General features: G+C 38.7%; 1 long non-coding RNA gene across 1 annotated transcript; it reads right to left on the bottom strand.

Moving 5' to 3' along the window:
• Positions 1–12,339: 12,339 nt before the first annotated feature.
• LOC128102430 (uncharacterized) lies at positions 12,340–18,934 on the bottom strand. Its single transcript, XR_008215395.1, has 3 exons — positions 18,842–18,934; positions 14,968–15,174; positions 12,340–13,344 (listed from the first exon to the last, which is right to left on the bottom strand). It is a non-coding gene; the product is annotated as an uncharacterized LOC128102430 (long non-coding RNA).
• Between the last annotated feature and the right edge of the window lie 5,434 nt (positions 18,935–24,368).

Here is a 24,368-nt window from a genome sequence, read left to right as displayed (position 1 = left end):
CTATCATTAATCAAAAAAAAAAAAAAATGCCCCACAAATACACCCATAGGCCAAACTGATGGAGGCAATTCCTCACATGGGATTCCCTCTTTCCAGGGGACTCCATTTAGTCAAGTTGACAAAACTAACCAGTACACTAAACTACTTAATTTCTCAGGGTACCCAGCAGAGAAGGAAGTATAAGCCATGGGCTGTATGCATAAAATTAGACAGTACAAATAAAGGGTTAGTATACATCAACTCATCCTTTCCTTAAGATAAGATCTATTACATATCTACTGCTTGTCAAATACTAGGCCAGGCACCAGGTCAAGCAGGCACACAAAAAATCTCCTATACTCAAAGGGAGTCTTAGCATGCCTCTTTTAACGTTATTTATTAAATTCCAAACGATTTTAAACTGTTTCGTTAAATCATCTTTAATCCTTGTAATTTGGCATTTCTGAAAGTATATTTTGTTCCTCTATTTTTTTCATATACTATAAGAAAACTGTTACCAAAACTAGCTTGCATTAGGCTCAAAACACATCCTGGACAAAACCATTTTTAATTGAAAAAATGTTCCATTCAATATACTCTGATCGTTTTTCCCCATCGCCAACTCCTCCAAGATGCTCCACACTTGCCTTACCCACTCAACTATATGCACCACCAAAAAAGAAAAAAGAAAAAAAGAAACACACACACACACACACACACACACACACACACACACACACACACACACACAAAAACCCCACAAACATTGAAACCAAAATAAACAAGCAATGCCCCATACCAGCTGCAGCACACAGGAGAGCGAGCCCTGCACCCTGCACCCCACCTGGACACCACACTATAGCTGACCCTGTTGTAGGGGTGGCACCCACAGGTGAGTCAGCCCAGAGGGCATGAGAGCTGACCCCTCCCCCTCATATGCCTCCTACAGCAATTGGGAGAGAGGGTCCCGAACTTTGCCTGGCCCTGGCGATATGAGTAAGGGGGACCCGGACCTGAGGGCCTGAGAGCAGGAAACCACGCTGACCTTGCTGCCTGCTGCAGTGGGTGTGCTAGCCAAGGCAGTACTAGAGATGGTAGTGACAGTGAGGGAAGCTAGGGGGCTGACCAACCCAACTAGCACCAGGCCCAGAACCAGGGCTATGATTTGGCCCACTCCAACATCCACTGGATCTACGAACTGTTGGAGCATGTAAAGGGGACAAACCTATAGATCCAAAACAGCAGGATCTCTGTGATACAGGACAACAGCAAGATATCCAAGAGGAGTCCCAGTGAGAGCCCATTATCAGTGGTGTAGTAGAAACCAGAGGCCTTGAACCAGACCAATGACTCATAGCAATGAACATATGCAAGTAAAGATGAATGTGACTCAACCGACCACACTACAGCTTTCACAAGATTCTTCCTCTTTTTTGGGTTTTTGTTTTTGTTTGGTTTTTTATTTTCTTTCAAATTTGGTTTTGATTTGGGGGGTTAGTGCAAGGGCAGAGGGCAGATGTGAGGTGATGAGGAGATAAGTAGAATCAGAATGCATGATGTGAAACCCACAAAAGAATCAATAAAAGTAAAATCATTAAGACTCAAATGTATCCAAACAAAGCAAAATGATACCAAAAAAAAAGCCTATGCAAATACTAGTGAATTTGTTTTGTTGTGGCCAACTACTCTTGGGCATGGGGCCTACCTTAAAGTGTGATTAATTTACCTAGTGAGACTCCAGTGGAAAACACTAATTTTTCTTTTGCCAGCATTTATCAGCTACAGCTAGTCTATTGGTTAGGGGTGAATGCCTGTGTCCACTTATCCCTTTTCAGCACTAGAACTCCACCTGGCTTGAAACCATGCATGCCCTGTGTGTGTTGCCAGAGTCTATGTGAGTACATATCAGTCCATCTTGTGTCTGGAAGACACTGTTTCCTTGGAGTCACCCGTCTCCATCTCTTGAAATCTTTCTGCCTTCTCTTCTGCATAACTCCCTGATCCTTGATGGGAGGCGTTTGGTGAAGACATCCCTTTTAGGACTGGGTACTCTAAAGCCTCTCACTCTCTGTACATTGTCAAGTTATGTGTCCCTGTGTTATTTCTCATCTGCTGCAAGAAAAAGCTTCTCTAATAATGTATGAGTGAGGTACTGATCTGTGGATATAGAAGAATGTCACTAGGAGGCATTTTATTTCTGTGTTTTCTTATAGGCCTATGACCTACTCAGTATCAGGTTCTTGGCCACCTTAGTATTGTCAAGCATGGCTTCCATCTCCTGGAATGGGCCTTTAATCCAATGAAAAAAGTGGTTGGTTACTCCCATAACATTTGTGCCACTATTCTATTGCACAAATATATCTCAAAGACAGGTCATTAAAGTAAGTCACAGAGTTTGTAGCTGGATTGACAATTACCTTTCTTCTCTGGTAGCATACAGAGTCCCTGCCACTATGACAACAGCTAATCAGTCATGGGAAGGCCTCAGTTATGCACCAGCTCAACTTTTCCATCTTCAACAATACATGTAAGTGTTGTCTTCAGCAACAGGGCATTACCATCAGCTTGCAGGCAGTAACCAATATCTTTGGCATTACACTGTGATATTTGGGGATTTCAATGGACCCCTTCTGGCCAATGACTCAACAAGATGTAACCCATCCCTGGCACTGGAGGTTTCACTTATTTGGTAACTACATTTAAATTCTTTCATGTATGTATATATTTTAAGAAGCTTAGTGTTAGTTATCCCTCCCCATATTCTCTCTTTTATCCTGTTCTCCCATCCCCCTTCCCATTTAATTGTTGACTCCAGTCTTCCACCCCTGCTTCCCCATAGCAATGTATGCTATTGCCCCTTCCTTGAGAGATCCTCTACTTTCCCCTAGTCCCTTACTAGGTCCCTAACCTCTGGTTATTTGGATTACAGCATGCATATCAAAGGCTTAAAAGCTAATATCCAAATAAGAGAAAACATACAATATTTGTCTTTTGGGGTTAGGATAATCTCAGTACGAATTTTTCTAACCACATCATTTACCTGAAATTTTCATAGTTTTATTTTTCTTAAGAGCTGAAAAATATTCCACAGTGTAGATGTACTACATTTTCCTTTTCCATTCATCAGTTGATGGACATAAAGGCTGTCTCAATTTCTGGCTATTATGAATAGAGCAGCAAAGAAGATGGATGAACAAGTATCTCTGTAGTAGGATGTAAAGTCTTTTGGGTATATGGCCAAGATGGTATAGAGAGATCTTGAGGTAGATCTACTCCCAGTCTCCTGAGGAACCATCACACTGATTTCCACAGCGACTGAACAAGTTTGTAGTCTCATCAGTAATGAATAAGAGTCCCCCTTTTTCTACATTCCCACCATGTGCTATTATTTACTTTATTGAGTTTTGTGTGGAGTGAGAAATATGGATCCATTTGCATTCTTCTACATGCAGACATCCAGTTTAAACATCTTTTGTCAAAGATGCTGTCTTTTCTCCATTGTATATTTTTGCTTCTTTGTCAAAAATCAGGTATCCATATTAGTGTGGAATTATAGGTGTCTGGGTCTTTGATTCAATTCCATTGATCAATATGTCTGTTTTTATGTTAATATCAAGCTTTTTTTTATTACTATAGCTCTGTAGTACAACTTGAAATCTGGGTTGGTGATACCTTTAGAAGTTCTTTTATTATTTCAGATTTTTTAACTATCCTGAGTATTTGTGTTTCCATATAAAACTAAAAATTGTTTTTCAATTTCTATAAAAAATTGTTTTGGAACTTTGACAGTGATTGTATCTGTAGATCTGATCTGTAGATTGCTTTTCTACAATGTGGCCAGTTTCACAATTTTAATTCTACCAATATAATGGGATATGCCAATATGAAATCTCTCCAGTTCTTTGTTTTTGTTTTTATGTAGGCACTTAGTGCTATAAACTTGTGTCTTAGAACTACCTGCATTGAGTACCGGAGGTTTGGGTATATTGTGTTTTCATTTTCATTCAATTCTAAAAAAAATTTTTTAATTATTTCTGTTTTCACCCATTTTTCATTCAGTAGAGAGTTGTTCACTTTCTATGAGTTTGTATACTTTCTGTTGTTTCTGTTGTTGTTAATATATAGCTTTAATTCATGGTTAGACAGGATGCAGGGTGGTATTTTGGTTTTCTCATGTAGTTAATTTTGGAGAGAGTTTTGAAGTCTCTGTCTTGTGCTTCAGCTATATTTCATTTCTTGGGGTCTACTTCTGGTAAAGGCATATTGTCCTGGTTGTTCATGTTTGTTTTTGCATTGGAGTCTAGACATCTGGAGTTAAAATGTTTGAGGTGTTTCTTTGTGTTAGTATCTGCTCTTGTCTTTGTTAGGTGGGTGTTCCATTCTTTGGTTGCTGTCTGGATCCTAGGCGAGTGCGTTGGCTGTGGGGTCCCTGAAAAAGTGTTGTTGTAGGTCAGGTAGGCAAGTGACACAAAGGAATGGAGATGGTCAAGGAAGAAAGGCTAAAAGGGACCTTGGGAAAGAGCTAGGGTGAGCCAGGCTACAAAAAGTGGAGTCCCCAGTGAATGGAATTGGTATGGGAGGGGCTCCTGAAAGCAGGCTGCTATGACTAAGAGTAAATCTGGAGAAAGCATAACAGGAAGAATAGTCAGAATCACCTACCTGAATTCCAGCCCAGTGTACCCACCAGGGGTCCCTGGTGGAAGGCATTTCTGGGGATTAGCAGCTGGCACAAAAGGATGAAGATGGGCTAGAAGGGGAAGCTGGAAGGAAGGGGAGTGGAGAGCTAAGATATGTCTGCACCAAGAGCTCAAACCATTTCTTCTTACATCACAGCTCTTACCCATTCAAAGTCTCCATCCTCTCCTGGATAACTGCAATTCTCTACTAATTCCCTACAATTTTCCTTCTTCCCCTTTTTTCTTCCTTTTCCAGTGTGATATTCAATAGCTCAAGCAGTATAGTGAAAATATATATAATATGTCACTTTCCTATTCAAAACCCTCCAATGAGTTCCTTTCACATTTAAAATATAACACAAAAAGTTCCTTATCCTGGCTTATGAGGCACCTAGATACTATACAACTTCATTAGCAACTGTGTTAGTCAAGGCTCTCCAGAGTAACAACTGATAGAATAAACGTGTGTGTGTGTGTGTGTGTGTGTGTGTGTGTGTGTGTGTGTGTGTGTGATTTATTATAGTGGCTTGTAAGATGTACTCCAATTAGTCCAACAATGGCTGTCTACCAATGGAAAGTCTAAGAATCCAGTAGTTGTTCAATTCAAGAAGCTGAATGTCTCAACTGGTCTTTAGTATATGCTAGAATCCTGAAGAAGGCACTAATGCCAGTGAAGAAATGAACTTGGCAGCAAGAGCGAGGGCAAGCATTCAAAGAGCTTCCTTTTTCCATGCCCTTTATATAGCCTGCCACCAGAAGGGATGGCCCGGATTTAAGGTGGTTCTTCCCACCTTATAAGATCTGGATTTAAGGTGGACCTTCCACTTGAAGTTATTTAATTGAGAAAAATCCCTCACAGGTATACCCAGAAGTTTGGGTCATAGTTATTTCCAGAGGCAGTCAAATTGACAACCAAGAATAGCCATTATAGTTACAAATCCCATTAGCTATTTTTAAGTGCTCCAAAAACCTTGGCCCTTTTGCTGTTCCTTAACATGTGTACTCCTGCCTAAAGACTTTTCCATGTGCTATTTTTCCTGCTTAGAAATATTCTTCTCCAGATATTCTCATAGCTTTCTTTCATTTCTTCCAGGCTGCCCTCTATTTAAGTCCTTTTCTGACTACCAAAATTGAAAAGCAAGTCTTTCTTTCTTGTTTTCTTTTCCCTTTTTACTTATTACATGAAATAATGTAATATATTTACCTATTATCATCTCCCCAACTAGAATGGTCAGTTCATTTTAACTCCTTACTACATCTTGTACCCCTTAAAACAGTGCCTGGCATACTGTAGCTATTGAGCATCTAGTATTGAACTAATTACTTCTTTTGTTCTTCCTTTTTCCCTGCTGACTCTGCTTCTTATTGTGTGAAATTCAAAACACCTGAGAAAGTAAACCCTTTCAATAAGTTAATAGTAAATGTCCTTATAGGTCAGGTCACCCGGCAGGTACCAATTCCTGGACCGCTGCATCTTATGGCCAGAGTACTGAAGTCACACAGCATAACACATGAAACCTTGTACTTGAGGAATCAGTTTTGCTACTGTTCTCAGGTGAAGCTGAGATAACAAAGTAGTCATTCTTTTTTACTTCTCTCTCATGTAGATACTAAAGAATATCTTTCTCTTTGGTTTTATTGTCCTCTTCCAACTAAGATCTGTAATTTTTCAAGTCAACTACTGAAATAACAAATAGAATTAGACTCCAAAGAAAGTCCTTTCTTCTTTCCAGTAAAATATTCCTGTCATATCACTATTAGTCAAATCAAATCTCTAACCTCATACCCACCACATCTTAGTTTTATAAAGGGTAATTTTCTAACTGACAGATCCATATACTATGGAATATTGTAGACTACTTTTATAATTTTTTTCATTTTATTAAAGAATTCTATAGAAAATACTTTCACTAACTGTAAAAACTTTCATTATTCAATTTAAGACAGAAATATGATGATTTTAGGATAATTAACTGGAGTAGAATAGTCTTACAAAAAATCCCTCAAATAATAATATTTATAGGACTACTGCTAGCCTTTTATGCAATTACTCACTGTGTACAAACATGAGATTCATTTGATAAACATTATTAAATACCTATTAATGGCATGGTGTCATGCAGAGTTCTTGGGTCACAAATGTGGATTTCTCAGTAGAGAAAGCTTTTATGTCTGCCAAAATTTATCCTTCCGAACTGTAGTGGTTTGAACAGGAAAGGTCCCCCATAGTCCTGGGCATTTGTACACTTGGTTCTCAGCTGGTGACACTGTTTATGGAGGTTTGGGTGATGATGGTTCTTTGCTGGAGGAGGTATGCTACTGGCTTTAGAAGGCTAAGGCATCACCTTACTGACACTTTGTGCACTCTCTCTCTCCCCCTCCCTCTGCTTCATGATAACAGTTGAGCTGTGAGTTCTCAGTCTCCTACTCCTGCTACCATGGCTGTCACGTGTTTTCACGCCTCTGTCCGTCATTATGAATTCTTTCCCCTTTGAAACCATAAGCCAAATAAACTTCTGTTCCTTCAGTTGGTCATGATGTTTTATCACAGTGACAGAAAAGTAATTAATAAACTAATATTTTGTTATTATTTGTTTTTTAGAACTAACTATATTGCCAAAGCACAGCTTATAGGCAGAAATCAATAAAAACTACCCAGACTTCTTTACTATGGATCATTTGTTTACAGGTGCACTGTAAGCATTAAATATATGATGAAATTGTAATATTGAGAAAGGAAATTTTAGTGAATGTACCATGAGATCAGTGCCAGTTTAGTCAAGAAAAAATACATTTCTTTTTAATTTACTTAACTTGCTCAATAAACTGTATTTTTATCTTTTTTCCATAGCAGCCTCAGATCATGTTTTAAACTTATTTTTATTTCATCTGTATGGGTATTTTGCATGCATGTCTGTCTGTGCACTGTATGTGTATTGTGCCTGTGGAGATCACAACAGGGCATCCAGTCCTCAGAGAATGGGTTACAGACAAACCTATGGATTGTCTGGAAATCAAACTTGAGTCCTTTGGAAGAGCATCCAGTGCTCTTAACAACTGAGCCACCTCTTCAGCTTCCACATAATATTTATTAAAAGAGAGTGATACTAAATAGAGTACATGCTTTGGCATATACTATTTATACAGAGTTAATCAGAAAGGTAAAAACACTTAACTGAAGCCTCTATAAGTCTCTCTGACATACATTCGCTTTGTTAAAAAGGCAAAGTATTTTTTCATAATTGAACAATATTCCTAATTTTTATTTTAAAAACAATAATTTTCTTTATAAATATTATTTGAAAAATGCTCATTTCACTAGCTTTAAAATTATTTCCCTAGCCCTATAATATAGCCACAATGCATTATATTACCATCTGTACTAAATGCTATCCTCCCACTCTGCCGTGTTATTCTTACACCTAATCCTCTTTGTAACCCTTACACCTCCCACACTATCTATCCTAACTTCATAATTGTCAAAAGGAAATGATCGTTTCATCTCACAAATGATCATTTTCATCAGATTTCCTCATTGTGGTGATGTAGCCTTTAATTTTAGCCAGCTGACTGCCAAAGACCTGTCTTCTCATGCCATCAGTGGGATGGCATTGATAAACTCTAAGCCTCTGTTCTCTCAAACAAATGACTGCTATGTTTTGCTTTGATTTTCAGACATGCTGACATATTGAACACATATATAACATTCCAGTGAGGATATCAGACTTGCTCATGTGTCTATGATATTTTTATCTTCTGCAATGACATTACAAGAAAAATATCAAAACCATTTATAAAATATCAAAACCTCAGTTGGTAAATATACAAACTGCAGCAAAGGTGTTGGGTTCAAGTATTGCAAACAATTAATAGAACCAGAAACAAAATTCTTCAAGATCACAGACTATACCTCAGTAGTGGCCAAAAGGTTCAACACTTCTTCAATGTAAATAGAGGCAATTAAGTATACAGATAAAGCATTACTGTTAAAATAATATCATAGTATTGAAAAGTAATTCATTCTAAAAATACCCTAAAGATCTGGATCAGTGACATCAACTCCACATGCTAAAAACAATTAAATGCAAGTAACTGTTATGTAATATTAATAATATAGGCATAACTACTTAACATAGCATTCCTAAAAATATGCTTAAGGTTGTGGGACAAAACTAGACCCACAGACAAGACCTATCCCATAGATTTAGAAAAAAGATTATGAGATCTAACTTGATTCCTAAATCTCTTTTCCATCCCTAATGATATCTTAATTCAAATTTATATCAGAAGGTGGGGAAAATCAAGAAAGAGGAATCATTTCTGTATTTCAGAGGGAGCACAAATATCCTATGTCTAAGAGAGTAGAAATAAGAGACATTGCAAAGCCCTCAGCATCTAAAGTGAACTAATAAAAATAAGCAATTTGCAGCCAGGTGGTGGTGGTGCATGCCTTTGATCCCAGCACTCGGGAGGCAGAGGCAGGTGGATCTCTGAATTCAAGGTCAGCCTGGTCGAAAGAGTTAAGTTCCAGGACAGCCAGAGCTACACAGAGAAATCCTGTCTTGAAAAACAAAAATAAACAAATAAAGAAATAAACAAACAATTTGCTAAAGAATTTAACATTGTTTATAAAGGGGTTCAAAAAGGAATATATTCTTGAATATCTGTAGAACTTTTACTATCATTTGGATATCATGCCATGTTGGATCTACAAAAGAATGTATACAGTGTCCCACAATGTTTTCATAACCATGAATGTGTATTTTATGGGTTTTTTCAATTTTATATCTTTATTTTACATTATATATATTATATACATTATATATGTATTACTTTTTTGAAATTGTTATTAGAAGTTTGCCTATCCCATGATGTTTTAATTCCAAAAACTGTGGAATTTCAGGACCTGTAATAGTTGGTTTTACTGTCAATTTAACACAATATAGAATCACCCAGGAAGAAAGTATCAGTGTAGGATTGTCTAGGATAGGGTGGTCTATGGGCATGTCTGTTAATAACTGTGTTAATTACATTAATCTATGTGAGAAGATCCAAAACACTATGGGTACCACTATTCCCTAAACAGGGAATCCTGGACTGCATGAAAGTGGATAAAGTAAACTGAATAATAAGTATGCCTGTGTTCTTTGCTGTTTTTAACGATGGATGCAATGTGACCAGCTACCTCAAGCCTCTGCTGCCAGGATTACCCGGCTACGAAGGACTATAACTGGAAACTGTACAAGAAAATAAACCCTTCTCTCCTGAGTTGTGTTCGCAGGGTATTTTGTCACAGCAACAGAAAGGAAACCAGGACAGTCCTCATGTTTATTTTCTTCTTTATACGTACATGGTGTCTAACTAGTTACTTAATATGTCAGTACTGAATTTGTAACGCACTACTAGTATTTCAAATATGAGTATGAATAAGACTGTAAAACAGCCTTAATTTATAATGTATGATGTTTTTCTCCTTCTGCTTTACCCAACATCTTTGCTACCTTAAATTTCTAGCTTTTGCCACTGTATTGGCTAGTTTGTGTGTCAACTTGACACAAGCTAGAGTCATCAGAGAAGGAGCCTCAGTTGAGGAAATACCTCTATGAGATCCAGCTGTAAGGCATTTTCTCAATTAGTGATCAATGGGGGAGGGCCCAGCCCACAGTAGGTGGAGCCATCCCTGGGCTGGTGGGCCTGGGTTCTATAAGAAAGCAGACTGAGCAATCCAGGGAAAGCAAGCCAATAAGAAGCTCTCCTCCATGGCCTCTGTATCAGATCCTGCCTCCAGGATCCAGCCCTGTTTGAATTCCTGTCCTGACTTCATTCAGTGATAAACAGCAATGCTGAAGTATAAGCCTATTTAAACCCTTTCCTCCCCAACTTGATTTTGGTCATGGTGTGAAGCATAAACCTATTTAGTCTTATCAATAAAAACCAGGAGTCAGATATCAAGGTAATAACCTGAAAACTCAGAGAAGCAGAGGAGCACCACCAGTGACTTTTTTTAATTAAGAAATTTTCTTAATAAATTTTTTATTCATTTTCCATACCAATCACAGATCCCTCTCTTCCCTCCTCCCACCCCTCCAGCCTTCTACCCCCAACCCACCTCCCATTTCCTAGCATTATTCGTAATAGCCAGAACCTGGAAACAACTTAGATGCCCCTCAACCGAAGAATTAAGAAAATGTGGTACATATACACAATGGAGTACTATTTAGCAGTAAAAAAAAAAAAAAAAACCAACAAATGACACCATGAAATTTGCAGGCAAATGGATAGAACTAGAAAAATATCCTGAGTGAGGTAACCCAGACTCAGAAGGATAAACGTGGTATGTACTCACTTGTAAGTGGAAACTCACCAGTGACTTCTTACCTCTCCAGATCCTTCTACTGAAAGGGCTGAGATCACTGAGATTAAAGGCATGAGCCACCACAGCCAGGCCTCTATGGTTAACTAGTGACTAGCTCTGCGTTCTGATCTCCAGGCAAGCTTTATTTGTCAGAATACAAACAAAATATCACATAACAATGGTGTTTCATCACAGCACTAGAAACCCTGGTACCTATCATGAGATGACTGCTAGGGCTACTTAAAATACTTTCCTCCAATATCAATTTCCAAGTTGCCAGACAAGTGTCATTTTCCCATTCTGTGCCATGTTAACACATGAGCTTAAGCAGTAGCACTTATGTCCTTATACTCAGAGTACCAAGTACCCTTGGAATCTTCTTCAACTACCTCATTGAAGCTGTTTTATTCCATAATTAGATATGACTCCATGAGGCCAGGTCATGGGAGTCAATATATTATTCTCTCTTTGTTCACCAATTCAAAGTCCTTATTTCTTTAGAGAAAAATATTGAGTATCAAAATAGCTTCTGCCACCCTTCAATCCAGCTTTTAGAGCATGTTGAAACATATCTAACTCTTGGCTGAAGTTCTAACCTACATATATTGCTCTTTCTTCAACCCTTATGCTCTTAAATCCTATTCTGAAGGAATACAGTCCATGGGAGGGGGGTAATAGCTAAAGGAAGAAATAGACATAAAGAAACATATTTTTTAAAAAGTGTTCAAAGTAAAAGTAATTTTCAATATACCACATTTCCAAATTTAACCTACATAAGACTGTAAGTTATTCCTATGGTAAGTAGGAGCCTGTAAACAAACTTTAAATAAGTCATTTTACTATACTGTGAGTCTGGAAGACATATGGTATTCTGGATAGTCTCCTAGAGAAATATACACAAAAGGAAAGATGGATTCTCCACCAAGTTGCTACAACTGCCATTCATCCTAATAGTTTACAAAAAAAAAAAAAGGGACCTGATTAGGTGGCAGCAGTGCCCAGAAGAACTGGAGTCCTGGCAAGAAACAGTAAGTTTCTGTCTTAAGAACACAGTGAGAGGTCATCTGCAAAGTTTAGTGACACAAAATACTTCCTAGAAAGTTAAGACAGAAACCAATGAAATTTTAGGTATTTTTCACAATTTTGCACCTCAAAAACATCAGGTTACATATGAAAATGGATACTGCTTATTTAGTATCTACAAACCATTAAATTATAGTTAAATATATGTTAAATATGTTAAAGACATGTTAAATATATGGGCCAGCTCAACAAGAAGGAAATCATACCCGGTCCTGGAAACGTAGCCAACTATTCAGGACTAGTGAAGTCATGGATCTTGGAGGAGAACCTACAACCACTTTACTAAACCAACATAGTCCCTTAACTACATTCTAAAAATTTATCCTTTTAAACAAAGATGAGTGTAGTCTTCACCCCTCAACAAGGAAACTTCTCTTTTCAACAAATAGAGACCATTACAGAAAACTACAACCAATCAAACTACAGAATTGTGGAGCCTAGTCCCAACTGATACATCTGCAACACAATTCCTACACCTAAGGCTCAAAAATCATTGTAAAAGAGGGGCTAGAAATATTGTGAGAGCCAGAGCACAGGAAATTTTGTGTGAGATTGTGTCTCCTAGAAATGTTAGAGAAGCTGCCTAAATAACACTTGAACAAGAATGACACCAATATACATGCTAAGGTGGAAGAGAAAAGCTGATGAGGCCTCAGCCCTAGACAAAGAACTCCAGGCAACTAATGAATGATGAGAAATAGTCTTCCCCAGAGCAAAACACACCAACTGGTTATCAAATACCAAATGGTCATCCCTGAAAACATATCTAAAAATAAATTATATAGATTGGATAGGCTGCATTATATATTTAGAAGTGTGTGTGTGTGTGTGTGTGTGTGTGTGTGACAATATTTTTTAAAACAGAAACAATTATTTTGAGAGAATGCAACAGAGGTGTGTGTGTGAAAGGGACTGAATAGAGGAAAGAGAAGGAGAATAGCATAATTAATAGATATATATATCATATATATCATATAAATGGAACAGACATTCTGAAAGACTAGTAACTGTCTATATGCAATTCCAATTTAAGTAGGCATCACCTAGTTCGTTGTTTGCTAACCTTGAAAAATCTATTCTTAGAAATGCACCATCAAGATTCTACAGAAATCTCCAATTTTCAATCCATCAAAACCTCCCTCTGCCACAGAGAATTACCTTTCAAGAAATCAGGTTTGGTGTTGGGATGTAGTTCAGTGGTAGAGCATTTGCACAGAATGCAGAAGACCCTAATTTCAATTCCCAGTATCACTAAAAACAAAAAAGAAAAGACAGGAAAGAAGGAAGGAAGGGAGGAAGGGAGGGAGGGTAGAGCAGAGGGAGGGAGGGACAGAGGGGAACGGGGGAAAGAAAAGTCAACTTTGAGGACTGATCATGGATCATGTAGCTTAATAGTACAGTGATGATTAGCTTGTCCAAGACCCTGGGTTACATCTACAAATCCCCAGTACAGGAGCACACATACAAAAAAATTGAAAAGAAAACCATATTTGATGAGTTTCCCACATATGGGGACTGTGTAAGGTAGAGATTTAAAAGTTCAAAACTTTTGGCCTGTGTTATGGTTAATCTTGACTGCCAATCTGAATGGATTAAAAAGCACCTAGGAGATTAATAAAGTGTAAGTCTGTCTCTGAAGGAAAATTAACTAATAAGATAGTAAACACCCATTTTCAGTGTAAAGGGTATGACCCCATATGTTGAGGGCAAGGTTGGAATACAAATGAAAAAAAAAGGGAGACATTCAGGGGCTGGAGAGATGCCTCAGAGGTTAAGAGCACTAGCTTCTCTTCCAGAAGTTCTGAGTTAAATTCCCAGCAACCACATGGTGGCTCACAACCATCTATAATAGGATCTGATGCCCTTCTCTGGCATGCAGATATACATGCAAAGCACTCATACATAAAATATAAATAAATAAAAAGGAGCAATTCAGATAATCTAGGAATAGCCTCTTAACTGCTTCCTGGCTGCTCTGATGTGAGCTGCTCTGTTCCACCTCATTCTCCTTGACATGATGGATTTAAGCCATGAATCTTTCTTTCCTTATATTGTTTCTTTGATATATTTTGTTATGGCAACAAAAAGTCTAACATAACACACCATGGATCAAGTAACACTGGATCTCCCACAGAGTTGGCCGAAACTTTTCAAGCCTACCTCACAGTTCAATTTCTTCCTCTTCTCAATAGTTTCTTCTTTTGCCTTTAAAAGGAATTGATCCTTATTGAACATCTTGCACCTCAAATTATATTTTAGTGCCAATTTCCAGAGAACACAACCTAATAAAGTTGGTACTGGGAATGTTCTCAAAAAATGAACAACAAGACAAGGCTTTGGAGCATTGCCTGATCATGAAAATCCCATTGCACATAAGTAGATGAAGCAATAAACAGACTTTACCCGACTGGAGACACTTGTTAAAATGCTCCTTGGTAGTAAATTGGGAGGATATGTAGAAGAAAATGTACTAGCTTAGAGGAAATAGTGACTGTATGGTAATGGAACTTGAATAGTATTTATTTCTAAAACCTATGGGTACTCTGCAGTTGATAATGAGCAAATAAGTGTAATGGGAAATTGAAGGTCAGGTGTGAAAACTGGCAAACTACTTTCTATGCATACAAAAAATACTTTTAAAAAGCAAAAAAAAAAAAAAAGAGCTAGGGAGATGGCTCAGACAGTAAGTGTCTGCCAGCAGCCAGGGTGTTATAGACCTTGATAAAGCAGACTATAGACAGTGTGATATAAACTTTGAGAAAATTTACAAGTCTGAAACACCAAGATTTATGCATTTGAAACACCAATATATTTTCAGTGATACAGTAGTGAGGGGTGTATCAAAGTAAAAAGACAAACTGGGAAATCTCTTACCTTCTGCTAGAAAGATGAAATTCAGGCTCTGGAGGCAGCATATTCACAGTTTATGAATACTACACGAGTCTATATACTGGGTGACAACTTTGAGAAAAGGCCACTACAGTAAATACAGGCCAAGTATCCCATTGCTTGGTTCATATTATTCAATGCATCCCACAGTGTTGTCAATGTCAATAATAGGAAAAGATGCCAGGCAAGCTTCTGGAAGATTTAAATAGAAATAGGTGAAACCATTTCAAAACCTGGTGGAAGCCTTTACCAACTGCAGCAACAACAACAACAAAAAAGTATATGTACTAAAATAAAACATCTTTGTGTTATTGGCTCCTGATAGAAATGAAAAGCTTAATTTTGGAATACCAAGTATTCAATGACTAAATCTGTTCATTCATAACTAGGTCCTGTCAGAATCTCAAAGTCTTAAAGTCAGGTTGTCCCAGTAATAAGTCACCATAAAACAGAATAGTTAGTTCAATGCAAAAATAACCAGTAATAAGTCACTATAAAACAGAATAGTTAGTTCAATACACAAATAAAGTTTCATGACCAAACAAAATGATTTATTGCATAGATACATTTTGAAAGTCAAAAAAATTTTTAAAAAATGCTAGAGTATATAATCAGAACATGTGTGTTAGATGAAGTAACAGGATCCTTCCATGCAAGGAGATACACTATTGCAATCTATTTGAAGATTTTAATGCCTATAGAAAATTGAGGTAGTTCATCCATTAAAAACTAGGCTCGGAATAACAAAGAGGCCAGCAGCCAGCAGCAGCACTGCAGAACTCCAAGGAGTCTGAGAGACCTATGGAGGCTCCAAGGGGTGACACTATGGAAGAAAGAATCTGCAGGGCCCGCAATAGCTCCAGAACAACAACATAAATAAATAAATAAATAATAAATAAATAAATAAATAAATAAGTATGTAAGTAAATAAGTAAATAAGCAGATAGATAGATAGATAGATAGATAGATAGATAGATAGATAGATAGATAGATAAAGAAAGAAAGAAATGGCAAGTCTAATGGGAAGATGCTTTTAAAATGTGGACTCACGAAACTGGAGGAAAGATGGCTGAACAGAGCCACAGGTGGAAAATGATGAATCTATAACCTTTGCTGCTGCATCTCAGCCAGGAAGCTGCAAGCACAAAGGTCACTCCTGATGAGCCATGGGGCTGCCAGCACTGATGACAGGTAGATATGCGGGCTCCTTGGAGCTCCCCACAAACAGGTCGTTGCTGAATAGGGCCCACCCTAGGCCTGCCAGCTCCAGAGATGGAGCTGCTGTAGCTGAGGCCTGTGCTGCTTGCCCTGCCCTGCTGGGAGATGGACAGCACGGGACAGAGGTTCAGCCTGCAGCCTACATGTTCAACAGTTATGCCTGGTGAGACATGCTGTGTGGTGGCCTGCACCAAGGACAGGATGGAGTGCAGTGGCCTGGAGCTCCCTTGGAAACATGTCATAACTGAGTAGGGCTGGTCCTAGGCCTGTCAGTTGGCACTCAGCATGGAGCCACTGCAGCTGCAGACTATACTACTTGCCCTGCTGGGAGGAGAAAACCCAAGGCCATGAGGATTTCTGTGTTCTGTGCTCCTGCCTGAAGCCATGTTGATGTCCTTGGGTTGTGCTGCTGCCAGGAGCCATACTGATGGGAGTGGCCTTCACTGCCACCAGAAGCCATGTTGATATCTTTGGCATATGCTACCACGGAGGACTATGACAGTGTCTGTGGCCCATGCTGCAGCAGAGAGCTGTGCTGAAGTCCATGGTCTATATTGCTACTGGAGACCATGCTAATGTCCATGGCACATGCTGACGCCAGAGACCATGTGGTCTCTGCTCTTCCTAGAAACCATGTGTAAATCCATGATCTGTACTGTAAAAGGCAAGGAAGCTGCCTTTGCCACAGTATTGATGACTGGAGACTCACAGTTAAAATATATAGAAGGCTTCTGTGACAACCCTACCTCCAACTCCACCCCCCCAAAAACTAACAGCCTAGACAGAAAGCCATCAAAGAAGACTCTTAAAAACTGTGATAGGGATGCTATAGTGTAGCTCTCCACAACTGATGTCTTCTGGTGGGAGTACAGGTGGGGAAGGACTCAGTTTTCTTTAACAGGACTGGCCACATGAAGTTTGACCATGCTCCAGTGAGTGTATGGGCAACACAAATTGGACTTTTTTTTTCTTTCTTCTTTTTTTTGGGGGGGGGGAATTACAATTGTGGGGGGATAGACCCAGGAGAACTGGGAAGTGAGTATGCTCAGAGTTCATAATGTGAAATTACCAAATAATCAATAAAATATTATGAATAAAAAACCTAGGCTCACAACCAAAATGTCACCATCCTTTTAAAAAAAAAAAAGAACTTTGTCATGGAATATTACTTTAACTATGTAAAGATGTGTTACAATTGTTTATGTTGTAGACTATTACTTTAACTAGGCAAAGTGTATTATATTTATTTATGTTGCATTTGTTTAATGATGTAAAGATGTGTTACATTTGTTTATGCTGCATTTGTTTATTGATGTAAAAATGTGCTGCTACATTTGTTTATGCTGCATTTGTTTAACAATGTAAAGATGTGTTGCTTCACCTGCCTAAAGCACCTAACTGGTCTAATAAAAATCTTAACAGCCAATAGCTAGGCAGACAAGGGATAGGTAAGTCCGGTGGACAGAAAGAATAAATCAGAGAAGGAATCTAGGTTCAAGGGAAAGAGAGGAGAGAACAAGGGATAAAGAGAGGGAGATTCCTGGGGCCAGACAGCCAGACAGCCACCAGACAGCCAGACACAGAGTAGGACATACAGAATGAAAGAAAGGTAAAAAGCCCTGAGGTAAAACATAAATTAAGAGAAACAGAAGTTATAGAGCTAGTGGAATAAGCATAAGATAAGGCCAAGCATTCATAATTAATAGTAAGTCTCCATGTCATGATTTGGGAGCTGGTTGTTGGCCCAAAAGAAAGCCTGTTGTAGAACTTTATTAATTCTTTCATAATTTCATAAAATATATTTTAAACATATTCATTCTTCTTTTCCTCACTCCTCCTATAACCACCATATCATCCCTTCAAACTCAACTCGAGTTTTCCCTCTTATTTCTTTCTCAGAAAGTTTAGTTTGTGTTGCCCAACTATCTTGGGAGTAGGGCCTGCTCTGGATTATAGTGACCAACCAAGGCTCACATCATTAAAGAAATTGATTCTCCTTCCAGAAACCATCAAATGCCAATAGCTCCTCAGCTAGTGACGAGATTTTGTCTCCACCTTCCTCTTTCTATGCTGAGAATTTGTATGACTTGATCTTACAGAGGTGTAATGTATGTTGTCACAATCCCTGTGAGTCCATATGTGCAACTGCCCCCTTAAGTCCAGAGAACACGGTTTGCTTGATGTTATCTACCACCTCTGACTCTTATAACATTTCTCTCCCTTCTACACAGATCCCTGTGCTTTGGGAGGGAGACATGACATATATAACATATTTGGAGCTGAGCACTCCAGTCTCATTCTCTGCTGGAGAATGTTAAGATTTAAGAGCCATAAATAAGGTAATTTAGCCAATGGGCTCTTTACAGCCTGGAATTCCCTTGTCTTCTTTATTACCTAAGGGATGGTCTATTGCAGTGATTGATTTAAAAGACTGCTTTTTTTTTTTAACTATACCTTTACAAGAACAGGATAGAGGAAAAATTTGCCTTCACCGTGCCTACTTATAATAATTCCCAGTCTGTTAAAAGGTATCATGGGAAGTTCTTCCAAAAGAATGTTAAACAGTCCCACTTTATGACAATATTTTGTACAACAGACATTAGAACAAATTTGTAAACAGTTTCCTCAACCTATGATTTACCATTATTTGCTGATTCAGACACAGATATCTTAGAAAAAATGTTTGATGAAGTAAAGAGAATTTTGCCTTGTTGGAGATTACACATTGCTCCTGAAAAAAAAAAAACACAAAGAGGAGATTATATTAATTATTTGGGATATAAGATAGGTTTACAGAAAATTCAACCACAGAAAGTACCAATCAGGAAAGATCAATTACAAACTCTTAATGATTTTCAAAAATCCTGGGAGATATTAACTAGATTAACAACTCAAGAACTAAGCAACTTACTTCAAAACTTACAAGGTGATAAGGACTTAAATAGTCCAAGAAAACTATCAGCTGAGCCTGAGAAAGAATTGACTCTGGTAGAAAAGAAATTACAGGATGCACATGTGGCTTGCTTAGATCCAGAGCTTGATTATAATCTGGTTATTTTACCTTACTCATTCTTCTACATGAATTCTTATGCAGAGAGAAGAAAATATCTTAGAATGGATACTTTCACCACATAAACAGAGTAAAAAATTAAAGACCTATGTAGAAAGTTTCTGAATTGATTCTGAAAGGAAAATTGAGACTTCATCAATTAGCAGGAATAGACCCAGCAGAAATTGTAGTACCTTTTACCAATGCTGAAATTGCCTCATTATGGGCAGAAAATGAACACTGGCAAAGAGCTTACAGTAATTTATTGGGAGAGATTAGCAACAAATATCCCCGAAACAAGAGCCTTCAGTTTATAAAAAGAACTAACTGGATTTTACCTCGTATAATAAAAGGTACCCCAATTTCTGAAGCCCCTACATTCTATACTGATGCAAGTAAATCAGAAAAGGCAGGTTATAAATCAGGAAAAATAAGCAAAGTGGTTCAAAGCCCTTATGATTCAATTCATAAATCAGAATTATATGCTATTCTCATAGTATTATTAGATTTTTCAGAACCTCTTAATATAGTTACAGACTCTCAATATGCAGAAAGAGTTGTACATACTGAAACTTCTGAACTTACCCAAATAATTCTGAATTAAATTTGTTATTTATTTGTAGGACACCCACTCTCACATTTTTCCAAGGGTACTCTTGAGGAGAGAGAAGTGAGAAATATTTAGATAGAAGGATAGAGGGAGAGAAAGAGATAGAAACACAGGATAGCCTCAGGAGGGCCTGGATCATTATCCACTGGCCCTTACTGTCTCTTCTAAAGGGCTTTTTATAGGAATGCCAAGGGATGGTGCAAAGACCTTCCCCTAGCACAGCCAAGTGCAAACCCTTCCAATCACCTAGTAACCATGCATGTGGTCAAGCAATCCTCTAATGCAGCTCTGCTGGGTAAAGCAAGCTCAGATCTCACTAGGAAACCTTTGTAAGCCTCCACAATTCACCCTTCTTGATATAAAAAAGCCCCCCCCAGACTCCTCAGATAGACTGTGCCTGTCTTAGATTTTTCTCCTTGATTGATCTTCTTACCCCTCATGGAGTATCATGGAGATACACTTTCCATCAAGCATACTCTGTCTCCGGTTGGAAGCTATCAAGAAGAAAGTTGCCCATCTTTGACTACCAACCTCTGACTAGAGGGGGTACAGAGCTTAACTCAGTTCTGGCCCAGGTCCTTACTGAGCTTGCAAACATCCACAGCAATCTCCATAGCTGCCACACCTCCCAGTAAAGAAGTAGAGGATAATAAAGATGGAATATCCTTTTCAGAATAGGTCTAAGGTGATTACAGCAGTCTCAGCTGCACCAAGTTCTTTTCCTGGATCAAAATTCTCTCCTAAAAGATGTATAATAAAACTTTCAAGAGACTATTTTGATTCCCAGGAGAAAACAGTCATTTCAAATCATTTCAAAGTGTCCACTCAAGTAAACAAAAACACATGCTAATTATAAAACCACTTTAAGCTGTTTAAGTAGCTCATGTGTTCCTGCCACAGCAGTAGAATTTCAGTATAAACTAACTCAATTGAGGGAGGCTTACCCCTTTGTGGGAGGCTACCCCTTTCTAAACAGAAACAGGAGTAGAAACTTCTAGGAAGAAGACAGAAAAGCTCCCCTAATTATGACACCTTCCCTTAAGTTTTTCAGGGCCACTAAGATCATGAAATTATATTTTAAGCTATCATAAAAAGTGTTCTAATATATCTGAAGGTAAAACATATTCCTTTAAAAATTAATGTTATCTAACATGTCTAGACAGATATTGATGGAGTAATAAAAACATGACTACACATATTTTCACTTCTACAAACTTACATTCAATATTTATACTTTTCTACAGACTTACATTCAACATGTACTCATTTACACTTTTTACAAACTTATATTCAAAAGGAAACTCCATAGAACTATTTTACAAGCTTATATTCAAAAGGAAACTCTATTAGTAAACATCTAAAAGAGATTTCTTAACTGAACTATTTACCAAGCTTATAGAAGAGATTTCTTTTTATTGTTTTGTTTTGTTTTGTTTTTCGAGACAGGGTTTCTCTGTGTAGCTCTGCACCTTTCTTGGATCTCGCTCTGTAGACCAGGCTGGCCTCAAACTCACAAAGATCTGCATGCCTCTGCCTCCCAAGTGCTGGGATTAAAGGCGTGTGCCAACACCACCTGGCCCTTATAGAAGAGATTTCTTGGGAGACCAACCCACAGCTCCCATCCGGCCCAGAGCTCCCACCCAGACCAGAGGTGAGTATCTGGGGTCACACCCAGGGAACCTGCCCCTAGGTCCCATCCCTGGGCACCAGCTGTTCCCAGGTAAGACCCACCCAACTTGGCCCCAGTTGCCGGCCATCAGATGGGGCTCCCGTGAGAAGGTTCCCCTTCTCCAAGACCCCCCAGCAGACCCTGAAATCTACATGCCCTGCCCCCACACCCATCTGCTTGAGACTTCCTGAGATTTAATGACCAGCCCCCAGCTCCCATCTGGCCCAGAGCTCCCATCTGGCCCAGAGAGCTCCCATCTGGCCCAGAGAGCTCCTATCCAGTCCAGAGAGCTCCCATATGACCCAGAGAGCTCCCATTTGGCCCAGGGAGCTCTCATCAGGCCCAGAGAGCTCCCATCAAGGCCAGAGATCTCCCACCCAGCCCAGAGAAAGAGAGAGCTCTCATTGGACAAAGAGCCATCATTGGACAAAGAGTAAACTCAGGAGACAGGGAATCTGCCAGCCCTGATTAGACCAAGAGTGGCTTTCTGAGAAGCAGAATCCGCCACCTCTCATTGGACCAAGAGAGGCTTTGTGAAATGCCAAATCTATCAGCTCTGACTGGACCAAGAGTGCTGATAAGACCAAGAATGAATCCATGAGGAGATGGGCAGATGTCAAGGCAGAAGTACATACAACAAAATAAAGAGCAATACAGCATCACCAGAACCTAGCCCTCCTCCAACAGCAACACCTGAACATTACAAAGTGGAAAAAGCAGAAGAAAGCAACCTTAAGAATAACATCATGAGTGCTAGAGACTTTTAAAGAAGAAATCAAAAATGAAATTGAAGAAAAGATAAACAAAAAAGTAGAGGAAATCAATAAAGAAAATGAAAAGTCAAACATAAAAATAGGAAGAACACTATAAAAAACTAGAGGAAAAGACAAATAAAGCAGAAGAAAACAATAAATCCCTGAAAGAAAACCATGAAAAAGCAATGAAACAGATGAGGGAAACAGTCAAACACCTGGAAAGGGAAATATAAACAATGAAGAAGACACAAACAGAGGGAATGCTGGAAACAGAAAATCTGAGTAAATGAACAGGAAACACAGATGCAAGTATAACCAACAGAATACAAGAGATGGAAGAGAGGATCTCTGGTGTAGAGGATACAATAGAGAAAATGGATTTGTCAATCAAAGAAAATACCAATGCCAAAAAGATTATAACACAAAATGTCCAAGAAATCTGGGACACCATGAAAAGACCAAACCTACAAATAATAGGAATAGAGGAAGGAGAAGAATACCAACTCAAAGGCACAGAAAATATATTCAACAACATCACTGAAGAAAACTTTCCCAACTTAAAGAAGGAAATGCCTATGAAGATACAAGAAGCCTATAGAACACCAAACAGACTAGACCCCCCAAAAAAGTCCCCTCACCACATATTAATTAAACAACTAAATGTACAGAATAAAGAAAGAATATTAAGAGCAGCAAAGGAAAAAGGCCAAGTGACTCATAAAGGCAAACCCATCAGAATAACACCCAATTTCTCAATGGAGATTTTGAAAGCCAGAAGGACCTGGACAGATGTAATGCAGACACTAAGAGACCATGGATGCTAGCCTAGACTAATATACCCAGCAAAATTTTCAATCATCATAGACGGCGTGAACAAGACATTCCAAGACAAAGCCAGATTTAGACAATACTTATCCACAAACCCAGCCCTACAGAAAGCACTAGAAGGAAAATTCCAACCTAAGAAAGTCAGATACACCCACAAAAACACAGGCAATAGATAACACCACAGCAGTAAACCCCCAAAGAAGAGAAGAACACACACACACACTACCACCAAAAAATAACAGGAATGAACAATCACTGGTCATTAATATCCCTTAATATCAATGGATTTAATTCACCTATAAAAAGACACAGGCTAACAGAATGGATATGAAAGCAGGACCCATCCTTCTGCTGCATACAAGAAACACATCTCAAATTCAAAGATAGGCACTACCTAAGAATAAAAGGATGGGAAAAGTCTTTCCAATCAAATGGTCTTAAGAAGCAAGCAGGTGTAGCCATCCTAATATCCAACCAAATAGACTTCAAACTAAAATCAATCAAAAAAGACCAAGAAGGGCATTACATACTCATCACAGGAAAGATCCACCAAGATGAAGTTTCAATTCTGAACATTTATGTCCCAAACACAAGGGCACCCACATATGTAAAAGAAACATTACTAAAGCTTAAATCACATATAAAACCCCACACATTAATAGTGGGAGACCTCATCATCCCACTTTCACCACTGGACAGATCTGCCAATGATGTGGGATGGTCTATATGTCAAATGTGTTGCTGATTGGTCAATGAATAAATCACTGATTGGCAGTGGCCAGGCAGGAAGTATAGGCGGGACAAGGAGGAGAATAGAGCTGGGAAGTGGAAGGCTGAGGAGGAGACACTGCCAGCCGCCATCAGGATAAGGAAGATGTAAAGTACCGGTAAGCCACAAGCCACGTGGCAAGGTATAGATTAATAGAAATGGATTAATTTAAGCTGTAAGAACAGTTAGCAAGAAGCCTGCCACGGCCATACAGTTTGAAACCAATATAAGTCTCTGTGTTTATTTGATCGGGTTTAAGCGGCTTGGGACTGGCGGGTGAGAGAGATTTGTCCTGACTGTGGGCCAGGCAGGAAAACTCTAGCAACAAATGGCGCCCAACGTGGGGCAAGAGTTTCCACCTAAAAACTGAAAAAAAAAAGATTCTAAAACGGAGCTAAAAACAGTTCCTAATTGTTTCTCTCAAATGAGCAGCAGCTGCCGGTTTGAGCTACTGGCGGGTTGCTGGCGTGCGCGCTCGACCTGCAGTA

The sequence above is a fragment of the Peromyscus californicus genome, unplaced genomic scaffold, assembly GCF_007827085.1.
Source record: "Peromyscus californicus insignis strain IS unplaced genomic scaffold, ASM782708v3 Scaffold_7__1_contigs__length_154581171, whole genome shotgun sequence".
In the NCBI taxonomy this organism is placed as follows: Eukaryota; Metazoa; Chordata; class Mammalia; order Rodentia; family Cricetidae; genus Peromyscus; species Peromyscus californicus.
The sequence above is the reverse complement of the archived record's forward strand: the minus strand, read 5'-3'. Positions and strand labels throughout refer to the sequence as shown.